Raw genomic sequence first — 15911 nt, 5'->3', positions numbered from 1 at the left:
AGGGTTTGCCGGATTGAATGTAGCACTGATGTTCATCGCATGTCACATCTAAACCAGGAGGTATATTCTCACCGCAAATACGACAATTTACAATTGTGGTTTATCCTGTTTGCTGATTGGAATAATGTATATCCTTTTGCACACCTGGCACAGTTTTACCAACGCACAGTCACTCATAGGCCTGTCAGTACTAGGTCTGTTGCGGGGTTCCCTGTGTCTGCTGAAACATGAAGAGTTACGACAAATTCTGTGACAACCTGCACAGGTGACAGGTTCGTTAATTCCACGCATACATTGATATGAGTGATAAACCGGGCAATAGCCTTCACAGTGGTGTGTGTCTCGCTTTTCATAGCTCCTGTAACAATATGCACAGATGTATCTTGACCCTATAAAACCCTTAAGATTTTTTATCCCATAGTAGTGACCTTAAAATAACAGCAGAAAGAGAGGGTTTGATCAATCAGGGAAACTGGTCTCAAATTTACACGGAGCTGTAGAGCCTGCAACGGTTCTGTGAAACACTACAATTTTTCTCTTTAGAATGTTTTCAAATTTACCAATGTCACTGAAAGTTACTGCTGTCTGTCATCTAAACCAGCCCTGTGTTGCCACTCCCTCCCCAGCTCTAAAGCCTGATTATCAGTAAGGTTAGAGTCAGAGACGTGTGCGAGACTTATGGCAAAGCATAACTGATTACCGGTATTATCTACAATATACAGGTCCTTCTCAAAATATTAGCATATTGTGATAAAGTTCATTATTTTCCATAATGTCATGATGAAAATTTAACATTCATATATTTTAGATTCATTGCACACTAACTGAAATATTTCACGTCTTTTATTGTCTTAATACAGATGATTTTGGCATACAGCTCATGAAAACCCAAAATTCCTATCTCACAAAATTAGCATATTTCATCCGACCAATAAAAGAAAAGTGTTTTTAATACAAAAAACGTCAACCTTCAAATAATCATGTACAGTTATGCACTCAATACTTGGTCGGGAATCCTTTTGCAGAAATGACTGCTTCAATGCGGCGTGGCATGAAGGCAATCAGCCTGTGGCACTGCTGAGGTCTTATGGCGGCCCAGGATGCTTCGATAGCGGCCTTTAGCTCATCCAGAGTGTTGGGTCTTGAGTCTCTCAACGTTCTCTTCACAATATCCCACAGATTCTCTATAGGGTTCAGGTCAGGAGAGTTGGCAGGCCAATTGAGCACAGTGATACCATGGTCAGTAAACCATTTACCAGTGGTTTTGGCACTGTGAGCAGGTGCCAGGTTGTGCTGAAAAATGAAATCTTCATCTCCATAAAGCTTTTCAGCAGATGGAAGCATGAAGTGCTCCAAAATCTCCTGATAGCTAGCTGCATTGACCCTGCCCTTGATAAAACACAGTGGACCAACACCAGCAGCTGACACGGCACCCCAGACCATCACTGACTGTGGGTACTTGACACTGGACTTCTGGCATTTTGGCATTTCCTTCTCCCCAGTCTTCCTCCAGACTCTGGCACCTTGATTTCCGAATGACATGCAGAATTTGCTTTCATCCAAAAAAAGTACTTTGGACCACTGAGCAACAGTCCAGTGCTGCTTCTCTGTGGCCCAGGTCAGGCGCTTCTGCCGCTGTTTCTGGTTCAAAAGTGGCTTGACCTGGGGAATGCGGCACCTGTAGCCCATTTCCTGCACACGCCTGTGCACGGTGGCTGTGGATGTTTCTACTCCAGACTCAGTCCACTGCTTCCGCAGGTCCCCCAAGGTCTGGTATCGGCCCTTCTCCACAATCTTCCTCAGGGTCCGGTCACCTCTTCTCGTTGTGCAGCATTTTCTGCCACACTTTTTCCTTCCCACAGACTTCCCACTGAGGTGCCTTGATACAGCACTCTGGGAACAGCCTATTCGTTCAGAAATTTCTTTCTGTGTCTTACCCTCTTGCTTGAGGGTGTCAATAGTGGCCTTCTGGACAGCAGTCAGGTCGGCAGTCTTACCCATGATTGGGGTTTTGAGTGATGAACCAGGCTGGGAGTTTTAAAGGCCTCAGGAATCTTTTGCAGGTGTTTAGAGTTAACTCGTTGATTCAGATGATTAGGTTCATAGCTCGTTTAGAGACCCTTTTAATAATATGCTAATTTTGTGAGATAGGAATTTTGGGTTTTCATGAGCTGTATGCCAAAATCATCCGTATTAAGACAATAAAAGATCTGAAATATTTCAGTTAGTGTGCAATGAATCTAAAATATATGAATGTTAAATTTTCATCATTACATTATGGAAAATAATGAACTTTATCACAATATGCTAATATTTTGAGAAGGACCTGTACAGGTGACGCTTTTTCTTATTAATCAGTTCAGTCTAACATTCCTTTAACCTTACATTTCGACCCTCCTGCAGGGTCATTAACTACCTGTAGAACATATTCCAGGTTATTATCTGCTGGCATTTCAGCGTTGGAATGTACTAACTCATCTAAAAAATCCTCGAAAGCAGGCAGAATCATATTTCCATCATCGGTAACGGTAAATTTAAGGTTACGGTTACAATGTTTAATTAACAGAGTCTGGCATGCAGCCAAAATCGTTAAGGTTGACGCTTTATTACGATGGTCACGTGAGGCAAGAGAAACTCTCTGTCTGTGCTGTTGGTGTCTGGGTCTGGATGGAATCTGCTCTACCATCAACGCTGCGTCTGGAAAAATTAAAAGGGATTTTATTGAAATATATGAATTAATCGAGTAGGTAAAATAAGAATTAAACGTACCATTCATTAAACCTCTAACAAGCTTCACCCTGGTATACAGAGCAGAGAGTCGCCGCCTTTTCCTCAGTGTAAGATATTCTGTGAAACAAAATAAAGTTACCTTACAATGCGGGTCTTTCGAAAAAAAATTGTTTTCTGTTTTCTGTGAAGATTTGGAAAGAACAGAATTTTACCTTTAAATTGGAAAAACTGCATGTTTTTTTTGGGTGTAAAAACATCTAAAACATACAATTACATAGTACAGTTAAATAATACAATTAAATAACAGCCTTAAACAGACCTGTCTGTTTTAATTGGTTGATTCTAGATTTGCCCCCTTATTGACGACATCCGATCAGCATGCAAGGTTACGCACCTTCCAGTTACACCCCTTCCGGCCACGCCCCCGGTTACGCCACATCCGGCCACGCCCCTTCCGGTTACGCCCACCTGTCAAAAAATTCATACCTTGTTTGATTAAAGGGTGTGCTATAGTCTCTGTTGCTCAGCAATAATAATGTAAATGTCATTTTAAAAAGGCTTAGAAAAAAGAGTTAAGGCTGAGTCAGAGCATTGACCTTAAATGCATACCACACATTTTAGGTTTTTATTTGTAATAACATTTTGAAAAATCAGATATCAATTTCATTTCTGGTTCAAGACTCAATATTTTCCCCTGTCCTATATACTTTTTTTACTTCTCATTCCATGGTTTTAATTATTTACATTGATTTTCTAGTTTGGTCCTGATTTTCTAGTTATGGATCTGCAAACTGATCATCCTCTTCCTGATGTAGAAGAAGCTCAACCATAATGGATTAATTTGAGTAAATTGAGGTCGTGGTTGATGTTGATAAATCCTACTAGCGATGAGATAAGGGTGGAATGAAGAACAGTACAGAGTCAACAATCATCTACAACACCAGACAGAACCCATGCCTCCAAAGATGAAGACAGGCATGACCAAGTGGTTGGATTTATGTTCATAAACGTCTGTGCTGAGTATAGGCTGTGAGTCCCAGCGTCAAAAGACAAGACACTGACAGTGTTATGGAAAATAAAAGGGGGAGTTCCAGAATCAAACTGGTAGACAAGTTATGGCTAACCAACCGTGAATTATGATGGTCAGGGTTAGTGTTAGATAGATGTCACGATGGAGAAATTCACTTGTTACAGCAGCTCCTAGTAACACACAAGTTAGGAAAATGTGCAATCAAAGAAGAACAAGCTAAACGTGCAACACCATTAATAATAATAGAATAAAGGTAACGTATGTACAATAAATGGGTTAGGGTTAGGGGTTAGGGTTAGGGACCAGTCCAGCAACCAAATACCAAATAACAGCAACTTCACAAAGAAACAACATGAAAAACAAAAGAAACACCAAAGGCTTAAATGAAATGGCACTGGTCATTGGAGCCATTTGAGTCTGTTACCCCAAATTTTTGAGATTCCCCTAAATGGCTCAGTTATGGTTGAGGTGCAAACACACCCTCCATTTCTGCTACTTGTATGGCCCCTTCTCATTTCCAGTAGTTTTAGTCAATCTGACAGAGAGAGGTATCCCATTTGTTGTGGTTTGTAGTATAACAATGGCCATCAGTGGGCTCTAGATGGACAAACTGCCTACTTTTAAGGCTAGGCTTAAAACTTTCCTTTTTGATAAAGCTTATAGTTAGAGTGGCTTAGGTTATCCTGAGCTATCTCTGTAGTTATGCTGCTATAGGCTTAGGCTGCTGGAGGACATAATGACCACTTTCACCCTCTTCGCTACATTCTCACACTACTCTCCAATTTTGCATTATTTGCTGTTATTTCAGCTTTTAACTTTGTTCTCTCTCTTTTCTCTTCCTAGAAGCTACACCTGGCCTGACTCTGTGTCTACTTGTGACACCTGCCTGGAGAGGGGAATCGTCTAAGCTTCTGCTGGCAACAACTTGATGTTGTTACCAGCTACCGATAATCCACATGGCCCTGTCTTTTAGTGTTTAACCCTTTCTCTCTCCTAGACATGGCAATTGACTGAGCTTTTACTGTGACTAACTCTGTGCTCTCTTTCAGACTCTAACCTTGAAAACTGGCTCAGAGTTTATCTGTTCTTTCTTTCTAGGTGATACGACTAAAGGAGCTACATCCATTAACATTTACTTTTCCTTCCCATAGAAAGGTCTCCTGGATCACTGCTTCTTTGTTCTCTTTGTGTCTCTGCTGTGTTTTCTCAAACCCCCAGTCGGTCGTGGCTGATGGCTGCTCACACTGAGCCTGGTTCTGCTGGAGATTTCTTCCTGTTAAAAGGGAGTTTTTCCTCTCCGCTGTCGCTACATGCATGCTCAGTATGAGGGATTGCTGCAAAGTCAATGCCAGTGACTGTCCACTGTCTCTACATGCTCATCCGAGAGGAGGGAATGCTGCAAGTCACTGACTGGATGCAATCTGCAGGGTTTCCTTAGATAGAAAAACTTTTTATCCAATTTGAATAAATAACTCCGACTGCACTGTTCAATGGTTAGGATTAATTGGAATTTATGTACCTGACTTTTGTGAAGTGCCTTGAGACAACGTGTTGTGAATTGGCGCTGTATAAATAAACTGAATTGAATTGAATTGATTTCAGAAACAGTTTCAAAGATCTCGGTGTAGAACCTTAAGAGCTCCCAGGCCTCTAGTTAAGGAAATGTGTTAAATTTAGACACCTACATGAAAGTGAGCCATACAAGATGCACCATGATGTGGACAAAGGTTTTTTCACTCTTTTGACAAGTCTGTAGAGTTATGTAGAACTGTAAAGCTCTGTAGAAGGTATGTTTTGAATCTCAAGTATATAAAAAAAAGTTTTCATGCAATTTTAATTTGGAAAAGTTATAAAGTGTCACTATTAATAATTCTCTGGGATGGACCTGAGTGAAAGGCCACCCAGCATTAGATTGCAATTGTTTGGGAATCATTAGGTATCAACAGCCTCCAGCATAAAGTGTTTTATTATCTCCGCCAAGAAGATCATATTTTCACCATCGCTGGTTTGACTGTGCGTCTGTCTAAATATGACCTAAAGTTATAAATGGATTTGGATGAAGCTTTCAGACAAGGTGCGTATTGGGACAAGGGAAAGATCATTCGATTTTGGTGGTGATGCAGAGAAGTATCTGGATCTAGGATTTTTTTGAAGGATTCTTTATCATAGTCAGGTCATGGTGTGACAACTTGGAATTCCCACATGGTTCTTCACCCTGTCACACACGCAGAGACCAGAAGTCATCCAGAGTAAAGCTCATCAGTACAGAAAAAAGATGACATGCATCAGTGACCCTACTGCCTTGGCAGAGGTCTGAGCTCTATGAATGCTTTTCTAGTTGACTCTTTTTTTTTTTTTATCGGGCCATACTGTAAAACCAAAGACTCATTAATGAAATGCTTCAAGACTAATTTTGTAAGAATCATTGCAGAGGTCTTTGATAGGGCAGAGCCAGTTGGTGATAAGTAAGGTAAGGTAAGGTAAGGTAAGTTTATTTATACAGGTCCTTCTCAAAAAATTAGCCTATTGTGATAAAGTTCATTATTTTCCATAATGTCATGATGAAAATTTAACATTCATATATTTTAGATTCATTGCACACTAACTGAAATATTTCAGGTCTTTTATTGTCTTAATACAGATGATTTTGGCATACAGCTCATGAAAACCCAAAATTCCTATCTCACAAAATTAGCATATTATTAAAAGGGTCTCTAAACGAGCTATGAACCTAATCATCTGAATCAACGAGTTAACTCTAAACACCTGCAAAAGATTCCTGAGGCCTTTAAAACTCCCAGCCTGGTTTATCACTCAAAACCCCAATCATGGGTAAGACTGCCGACCTAACTGCTGTCCAGAAGGCCACTATTGACACCCTCAAGCAAGAGGGTAAGACACAGAAAGACATTTCTGAACAAATAGGCTGTTCCCAGAGTGCTGTATCAAGGCACCTCAGTGGGAAGTCTGTGGGAAGGAAAAAGTGTGGCAGAAAACGCTGCACAACGAGAAGAAGTGACCGGACCCTGAGGAAGATTGTGGAGAAGGGCCGATTCCAGACCTTGGGGGACCTGCGGAAGCAGTGGACTGAGTCTGGAGTAGAAACATCCAGAGCCACCGTGCACAGGCGTGTGCAGGAAATGGGCTACAGGTGCCGCATTCCCCAGACCTGGGCTACAGAGAAGCAGCACTGGACTGTTGCTCAGTGGTCCAAAGTACTTTTTTCGGATGAAAGCAAATTCTGCATGTCATTCGGAAATCAACGTGCCAGAGTCTGGAGGAAGACTGGGGAGAAGGAAATGCCAAAATGCCAGAAGTCCAGTGTCAAGTACCCACAGTCAGTGATGGTCTGGGGTGCCGTGTCAGCTGCTGGTGTTGGTCCACTGTGTTTTATCAAGGGCAGGGTCAATGCAGCTAGCTATCAGGAGATTTTGGAGCACTTCATGCTTCCATCTGCTGAAAAGCTTTATGGAGATGAAGATTTCGTTTTTCAGCACGACCTGGCACCTGCTCACAGTGCCAAAACCACTGGTAAATGGTTTACTGACCATGGTATCACTGTGCTCAATTGGCCCTGCCAACTCTCCTGACCTGAACCCCATAGAGAATCTGTGGGATATTGTGAAGAGAACGTTGAGAGACTCAAGACCCAACACTCTGGATGAGCTAAAGGCCGCTATCGAAGCATCCTGGGCCTCCATAAGACCTCAGCAGTGCCACAGGTTGATTGCCTCCATGCCACGCTGCATTGAAGCAGTCATTTCTGCAAAAGGATTTCCGACCAAGTATTGAGTGCATAACTGTACATGATTATTTGAAGGTTGACGTTTTTTGTATTAAAAACACTTTTCTTTTATTGGTCGGATGAAATATGCTAATTTTGAGAGATAGGAATTTTGGGTTTTCATGAACTGTATGCCACAATCATCCGTATTAAGACAATAAAAGACCTGAAATATTTCAGTTAGTGTGCAATGAATCTAAAATATATGAATGTTAAATTTTCATCATTACATTATAGAAAATAATGAACTTTATCACAATATGCTAATTTTCTGAGAAGGACCTGTATAGTGCTTTTCAGTAACGAGACACTCAACCGCTGTACATACAATTACAATACAATCACAAAGAACACAGAAAAACAAATCATATGCTAAGAAATCTAAAAATCTCTGGTCAGTATTACAATGATACAGATAACATTAATAGTCCTTTGGGTTTTACTGGTAAGAGCTGGTTCTAAACCAATCTTTCTAAAGGTGTAATTATATCATTAAGTCCTCTATGTAGGGGAAAGCATCTTATGCTAAGAAGTCTCATCATTCCACTGAATTCTAATTAGTGAAGCTGAGTCACTGGTACAAAACAACTTTTATCCACATTTTCAGGTGCTAATAATATATTGCTTTTACTGGTACTGAAGTTGAATTAAGTAATCTAATTAAGAAAGCTGGGTCATTGGTGTAAGAGCAGCTAAAGTCCAAGTTACTAATAATGTTTGGTTTTTGCTGGTAAAATCTATGAAAAGTAATGAAATCACACATTTAGGTAAAGTAAGATAGGAGGGAAAAAAAATAAGTGTGTATGTTACTATGACAACGTAATCTAAGTTGACTGAAAACATCCTAGCTGCTTCCAATAACCATTGTCCTGATTCTCACTTCCTACTGTGATGAGCGCTGTGGACATATGAAGACAGCAGGCACTAAATGATGGACTTCTATTTATGACACCACCTTGTCACAGTACATCACATAATCTCTTTAATCCCATTAAAGGAAAAACAAATATCTAAGTGTTCATGGTAGCATCAAAGCCCTCTATCATCAGCCTAGAGTAAATTACAGATTATGAGTGATTGCTGGTTTAAATAAACTTCATTTGTGGGCCAAGGTGAAAGAGCTCATTATACTTTGTCATTAGAGGTTCAGGAGGTGGATCCAATGATTCTCTGAAGTTTTAATGGCAATTAACTTTCTACGTTCTGTAATTCAGTATATATTGAGAGCAACTGTTTCTGAATTAAACTTGATATGTGGTTTACTTGGAAGCAGCAGCAGTCAACAGTGTTTATTAGTGTCTTATAATAATAGAAAACACAAAAAGTTACAAGAGCAGTCTGAACAAAACTGCTCACATTTGATCAAAACCTTTCAAATTTCTTTTAATTTTATAAGTTTTATTACTATTTTAGATATCTCTGGTTCTCTTTATGCCTTCATTTTGCTGCAAATTTTCAGAGTGCGTTTTACTTCCAGACATGACCAGGCCTCTGTCTGCTAACGAGTTTTTAATTAGTCTTGGATTAATTCTGCTGGGATCAAGCGGAAAATTGTGTACGGATCGCCTGTATACTCCCACTTGTAGATCTGCAAATCATTCACACTTTCACTGAATGTGCAAAAATCTAATCAAAAGAAGTGTTTATTCACAAGAGCTTGTAGGTACAGGAAAAACTGTAAAACTACAAGTTGCCTTAGCTGATTTCTTTGGATAAGAATAGGCAAAAAGAGAATCCAAAACAAATTACTTGGTTTTTTTAATGAATTATAATTTTTATCCGACTGACTGGCCACTGTATTAAAAACACTTTCGGCCAGCAGCCTGAACCATTAATACAAGGCAGGATAAATCTTTGCTTTCATTTTAATGCCAAATTCTGACCCAAACACCTGAATGTCACAGCTGATATTAAGACTCATTGGTCCATGCAATGTTTTTTCCAATCTGTCATTGTCCAGTTTTGGTTAGTCTGGGTGTATTGTAACCTCAGTTTCCTGTTCTTATCTGACAGAGGTGGCATCCATTGTGGTCTTTGCTGCTGTGACCCACCTGCCTCAAGGTTCAATTTGTTGTGTGTATAGAGATGGTATTCTTCATGCCTTGGTTGTAAGAAGTGGCTATTTAAGCTACCGATGCCTTTATCTCATCTCAAGCCAGTCTGCCAATTCTTCTCTGACCTCTAACATCAACAAGGCATTTTCGTCCACACAATTACTGCCTAATGGAAATTTTCTCTTTTTTTGAAACTTTCTCTGTGCACCAGAGAGATTATTGTGTTTTAAAATTCCATTAGATTAGCAGTTTGTAAACTATTCAGGCCTTTCCATGTGGCATTAACAAACATTCCATGTTCAAAGTCTCTTAAACCCCTTGTCATCCTCGTTCTGATGCTGAGTTTAAATTTCATCTAGTGATCTTGGCCAGGTCTAGATGCCTAAATGCATTGTTTTGTTTCCAACCTTCAATCACCCAAACCCATTTCACTGTAAGTAATAAGATTCTTTTACCAACTTCAGCCAGCATCTTTGCAAGGTCTTTTACTTTTGTTCTGGGATTGATTCACACTTTTCGCACCAAAACACATTCATCTCTGGGGCGCAGGACCCATCTTCTTCCTGAATGGTTTGATAGCTTGATATTTCCATGTTATTAATACTTACTTTAATTGTTTGAATAGATGAAAATGGGACCTTCAGGCATCTGGAAGTTTAACACGAGGATGTTTTCTTGCCTTATTTCTAGGGGTGCACTGATTGCAGTTTTCTGGCCAATCATCGATCTTTAAAAAGACTGACCAGCCGATACCAATTTTCTTTATAACTGACACTGTCAGGTGTCATAAGTCACAAAGCACCTTCAATGTTCCAAGCTTATGTTGTCAACAATTGTGAACCGTGCATGTGCAGACGTAACCTGGTGGGCGGGTCTGTAAGTCAGCCCTCTCTCACGGCAGAGCAAAAGGGGACTGGGTGATTTTCAGACCTTTGCGGAGGTAGATAAGATCGGTTTCACATGTAAGTATTTGCTGGCCAATCAATCGGTGCACCCCTAATGATTTCCTTAAAGATTTCAACAGTGTTACACAAGAAAACAGTGGGTTAAGGCATTTGCCTTCAAACACATCCACAGGTGTGTCCAATTAACTCAACTATTGAGACTTTTACCTATCAGAAGCTTACAAAGCCATTACATCACATGGGCTTTAATAAATTGTTTAGTGGCATGGTCATCTTAGGGAATGCTAACTTCTGTATTTGAAGAAAATAATACAAACAATTTCAAAAAAAATGTTTTATCTCGCTATTCTTCTCAATCCAAATTGACCTTAAACATGAAGATATTTACCCTAGTTTAATATCTCAGTGACAAAATGGTTATGTGTCTTTTAATGCAGTGTAAGTAAATATCTTTCGTCTTTCTGTTTTGCTGCTGTTTGCTTCACTTTTCAAGATTTGATGAGGTTTGTTCATTTCCATCATCTTTAATAACCCAGTCAGCAGGCCTTTTAGATGCAGATAATTGAAAACCTGTTAGCTAGCCTTGCACCACCTAAGACCCACTCAGCTTGTTTGTACTGGTAATTTATTTTTTCCGCTTCTGTATGTTTTGGGCAATTTGAAAGTACTGTCCTTAAAAACTAGAAAAAACAGGAAGCAGGTGAACATCTTTTGTGCCACAGCTTTCTGACTTCGCAGTGACAATCAGAAGCCAGAGGAATAATGAAGTCAGCCTTATGCAATACATCTACATCCATCACATTCTCCTTAAAGCTTTTAAGCAAATTGTTTCTCATCCAGGTTGTTCCAGCATTAACGATACAAGAAGAGGCTAATTAAAATGTTAATACCTTTCCTTTCAACAGACCTGCCTTGCACCTAAAACAAGTATAAACTGAGCTGGCTCTGCTGATAGACAGACATGTGGTGGATTTGAATTATGTCTTAATTTCTGCGTTTGGTGTCAAGCTGGAGCTCCACTTGCTTCCCGACCAAATAATTATGCTGTGTAAACCAGCATTAGGCATGCTTCACTGTCTCCTATATTTAGAAAGAGTCTTTCCAATCTCCCAATTCACAGTGCAATAATTCATTCAATTAAACAGATTGTTTGAGAGTTCAGGCAGGGATAATCAGAACACCAAATATAATCAATTGAGTGTATTCATTACATTCTGAGAATTTGCTAATAATGGCCCTACATGTTGAATTAAATACTTACAAATAACCGGATTATTATTAGAAACCGGAGTGTACGATTTAAAATGTGAACAGCAAAGAGGTGTAGATCAAAAACTACATTATCGGTGTTAGAGAAGGCGTAGGCTTTGATAGCAGAAATGCAGAACTGACAGGTTCTCTGAAGTCAGGCAGCATCTGCTTTTAAAAAGAAAAAAATTATTTGTTCCTTTAACGACTTGCTGGTATTAACACACAGGACATTGGCTACGTTCTCTTTTCACTCAGCATTATTGTGAATCTTACCCATGAATTTAATCTCATATAACCCCTCACACTCACACTTTGTCACATACAGATGATATTTCATATCTACAGTTGAAATAAAAGCCATGTATGATGGAACAACCTTGAGCACACACACCATTAGGCACACACATACAAAGAAATGCAAATGGAACTCATTACATTTGGATGTCACTGACATGAATGTCACTATTATATAACAGCTATTTTTCCTGCACTACTAACTATGACAAAAACTATTTGTTCTTACTGATAAAAGAGGAATAACAGAAAACAAAGATAAAGTAGGACCTCCATGAAGGATTATTTTGTAAAAGAAAATTAAAGTTGTAATCTAGTCTCGCCTTTGAAAATAGTCAAATTCAATTCAGATACAGTTAGTCACCTATAGATCAACATTTCGTTGCCAGTTCTTTCTATTAGTTTTGGCAGTTTGTTATCAATTGCTTTTTATTCAAGATAAAAATCTACCCTCCCAAATGCAAGCTGCCCCAAGTACATGACCCTGATGACATCACATAAGGCAAAGGCTGATAATCCACAGTTCTTTTGTGTCATTTTGCTTTTTCCTCCTTATTTGAGTGTTTCTCATCAGTTTCATCCTTGTGTTATGTATGGCTGCACCCAGGTATAGATTTCAGAAATATTTTGCATCAATAAAACACATGTAAGTGGTTTTAGAATAGGATCAGGGCAAGTTCCATTATAAAGTGATCATTTCAAGCCACATTGTTATAAGAAATATGTGTTTAATGCGTTTCATCAAGATGATTTTCAAGTGTTATTGATGTTTCCTGTGAAAAATGCTGCAAAACTCACTACTTCCTCTGAAAATTATCACCAGGCAGGCAGACATGGGTTTTGGTTTTCTTTTGTGTTTTTATTTTGATCATTTCCTTGTCATGTTCTTTAGGTCTTGTCATTTTCAGAGCATTTCTGAGTTCTTTTTTTTGCTAGTAAGATGTTGTCGTGCTTCTGTGTTTAGTTTCTTAGTTTTTTCCTGTGTTGTGTCCTTGTGTGCTATTGGATTTATTTCTCTTAGATCTCTGTCTATACCCCATGTTTTGTAATTTTTTTATATCTCTGTTTAGCTCCATTCATGTTATTAAGTCTCCCACCCACAGCCACTATGCAATCAAGTAGATTCTGCTCACCTGTACCGCCTCATTTACTCTATTAGCCTGCATCTGTTTCTTCACCCATATAAGCTCTCTGTTGGTCATTGATCTCCATTGGAATCTATTGTTTCTGTTCTGTTTGATTGACCGTTACCATGCCTGTTTTTCTGCCCATTTCTTCCTGTTTTTTCATCCATGCGGCATGTCCTGTTTTCCTCGTGCCATGTTGAACATTTTTTGCATTTTGTTTTTGTTAAAATTCTTCAATTTATTAAAATCCTTCATTTTGCTCCTGAGGTTCTGCCTGCACTTTGGTCCAGCTACAAAACCATACTTTTGACAAGATGTTTGGGTAAGCTAGAGTAGTCTGTGTTCAGACTGCATGCACTGTACAGGCAAACTCCCTTACTATTTGAGATTTACTGAATGAGTATGAGTGGCGAATATGCACAGAAATCAGGAATATAATATATATAAGCGTCATACTGGTTGAACTTTTGGAGATGATTACTATCACTTTGGCCATTTGCTTCGCCATCCACAGCAATATATGTTGTGGCTTGAAGGTCATATAGGTCAAATTCAGGTTCAAAGTCATGTTAAACATCTTACAAATGTAACTTGAAAGCTTTAATGTTCATGTCAAAATTTGTCAAAACGTCACTTGTCTGCTAAAGTGTTGACTAATGTTAGCGGATCAGCTCGCTTCTTGTACCTTTTGTGATGTTATTGTCCCAACTAAAGGTCTCCGTGTCCTGTCTGACAAAGTAGCTCTCAGAATTGTTGTCTGAGTGCCAACAAGAAGCCCAACAGATTTACTTTTACAAGTGAAGCTTTACGGCTATTGTAATAATGCTCCGCTTTATAATGACATTAGAACTTTATTAGAAATTGCTTTGGGATTTTTTTAATGGAATGGGCACAGAGACTGAAACGAAAGGGAAAAAGAGAAGCAAGAAAGGGAGAGAGGAGGAGCAAAAGGGTAAAAGGGAGAGAAGGAGATAAGAATAGAGAGAATGAAGGATAAAAAGAATACAGGATAATATCCTGGAAGACTGCTTCTACACCTGCAGAAACACATATAGCAGCAACAATGTTACTGAAAAGAACACGGTATCGATGAATGCAAGATGTATTTAATGGCAACTCAATATAGAGTATATCTGTGTATCTGTAAACACTTGAATCCAAACACCTGTGGGTGTATGTGTGACCGCGCTTGTGTATATAAGGTTTCTCCATAAGCATATTCAATACCGGGTGTGAGTAGCCACAAACCCACCCCCTAGGACCAGAGACAGACACAGAGGAGACTGGAACCACCGGCCCGGAGGGCCCACAGCCGGGACTTCTATGAAACCAGAGACCTGAGACCAAAGGGCACACCACACCCCAACAGAGGCCCAAAAGAGCAAGCAGCCACCGGAAGTGAGCCGGCACACACCAAAGCACCCAGCCCTGGACACCGAGAACCACCAAAGACACCAGCCACCGACAAGGAGTGTGGCAGGGAGGAAATAGGCCCCACATAACACTCACATCCACACATCCAATGTAAAGACACACAACAATGGAAGTCGTACTGTCACTCACACTGTCACTACACACTTTATACTCCCAGGTCCAGGTACCGATACCCATGAGGGCCAATCAGGAGGTGGTCCCTTTCATTCTGGGGAGGATACAGGCAGACTGCCCGAGCCACCAGTCCCGACTGGCCCCGGCACCACCCGAACCCGAATGACCCCGGCCTAGACCCTGACCATGACCCCCCACCCCGAAGACAGATCCATATAGCGCAAGCTCCATACACAGCCCCTCCACCACTTGTACACGTTTCAAGTTCTGACAAGAAATCTTTGATTAAAACTTTGCTGTGTCAACCATATGAATGATTGATGTAATGAAAGCAAAAAAAACTCCTGTAATCTCTTTCAGTTGCATGGTAATGCCAGGGTTTGATAAGATAAGGGGATTTGGGGGGGGTGGCTTTGCATTTTAAACATCATTATAAAGAGAAGGTTCTGCTATTTTTATCTCCCATAATGTTTAGAGAATAGAGGTAACACTGCTATACCATGTTCATTAACCATCAGTGTTTGATTTAGATTTGTTTTTAGAAAGTAGGCTTTAATACACTGTTTGGGTTTACATAATGTGACCAAAAAGAAACTATTGGCTATTGGTTCGTCAAAGGAAAAGCTATCTATGAGTTTAGGCAGATATGACAAACAGTGCTGCAGCTTCATGAATGCTGTCTGGGTTTGAAAATCTCAGCAGCTCAGTCTGCTTCAACAGCTGCCTGACAGCATGGCAGCTCTGACTCTGCTCTCATGTTTGTTTCATGACAGCAGATCAGATTTATTCGTCTCTCTTCAGCCCGCCTTAAACTGAGTGCAAGACCTGAGCAGGAAATGTGGCAAACCTTGTCCATTTCTCATTGACTCTTCTGCTGACCCAGGGATAATACTGAGTAATCCATACTTCTGTTTATCCTGTCATTTCAATTGTTCAATGCTAAAAAAAACTGGCGGGCAGATAATTGCTTAAAGAAAAGCATATCATGGCTGATTGTGTAGATCTTATATAATCCTCAAATATCCTCCATATTCAGGCTGCATGAGCAGAGGAATGACAATCTGTAATCCTCATACAGCTGACGTAGTTCTATAAAAAACACCAGCTGCATTTATATCATTTTTGTAGATTTTCAGTCAGTTATCTTTATTGGAGAACAATGACAATGGCAGAAAAACAGCTTAATGA

This window comes from Girardinichthys multiradiatus, chromosome 23 (genome assembly GCF_021462225.1).
Source record: "Girardinichthys multiradiatus isolate DD_20200921_A chromosome 23, DD_fGirMul_XY1, whole genome shotgun sequence".
Classification (NCBI taxonomy): domain Eukaryota; kingdom Metazoa; phylum Chordata; class Actinopteri; order Cyprinodontiformes; family Goodeidae; genus Girardinichthys; species Girardinichthys multiradiatus.
Note: the sequence above shows the minus strand (reverse complement) of the source record.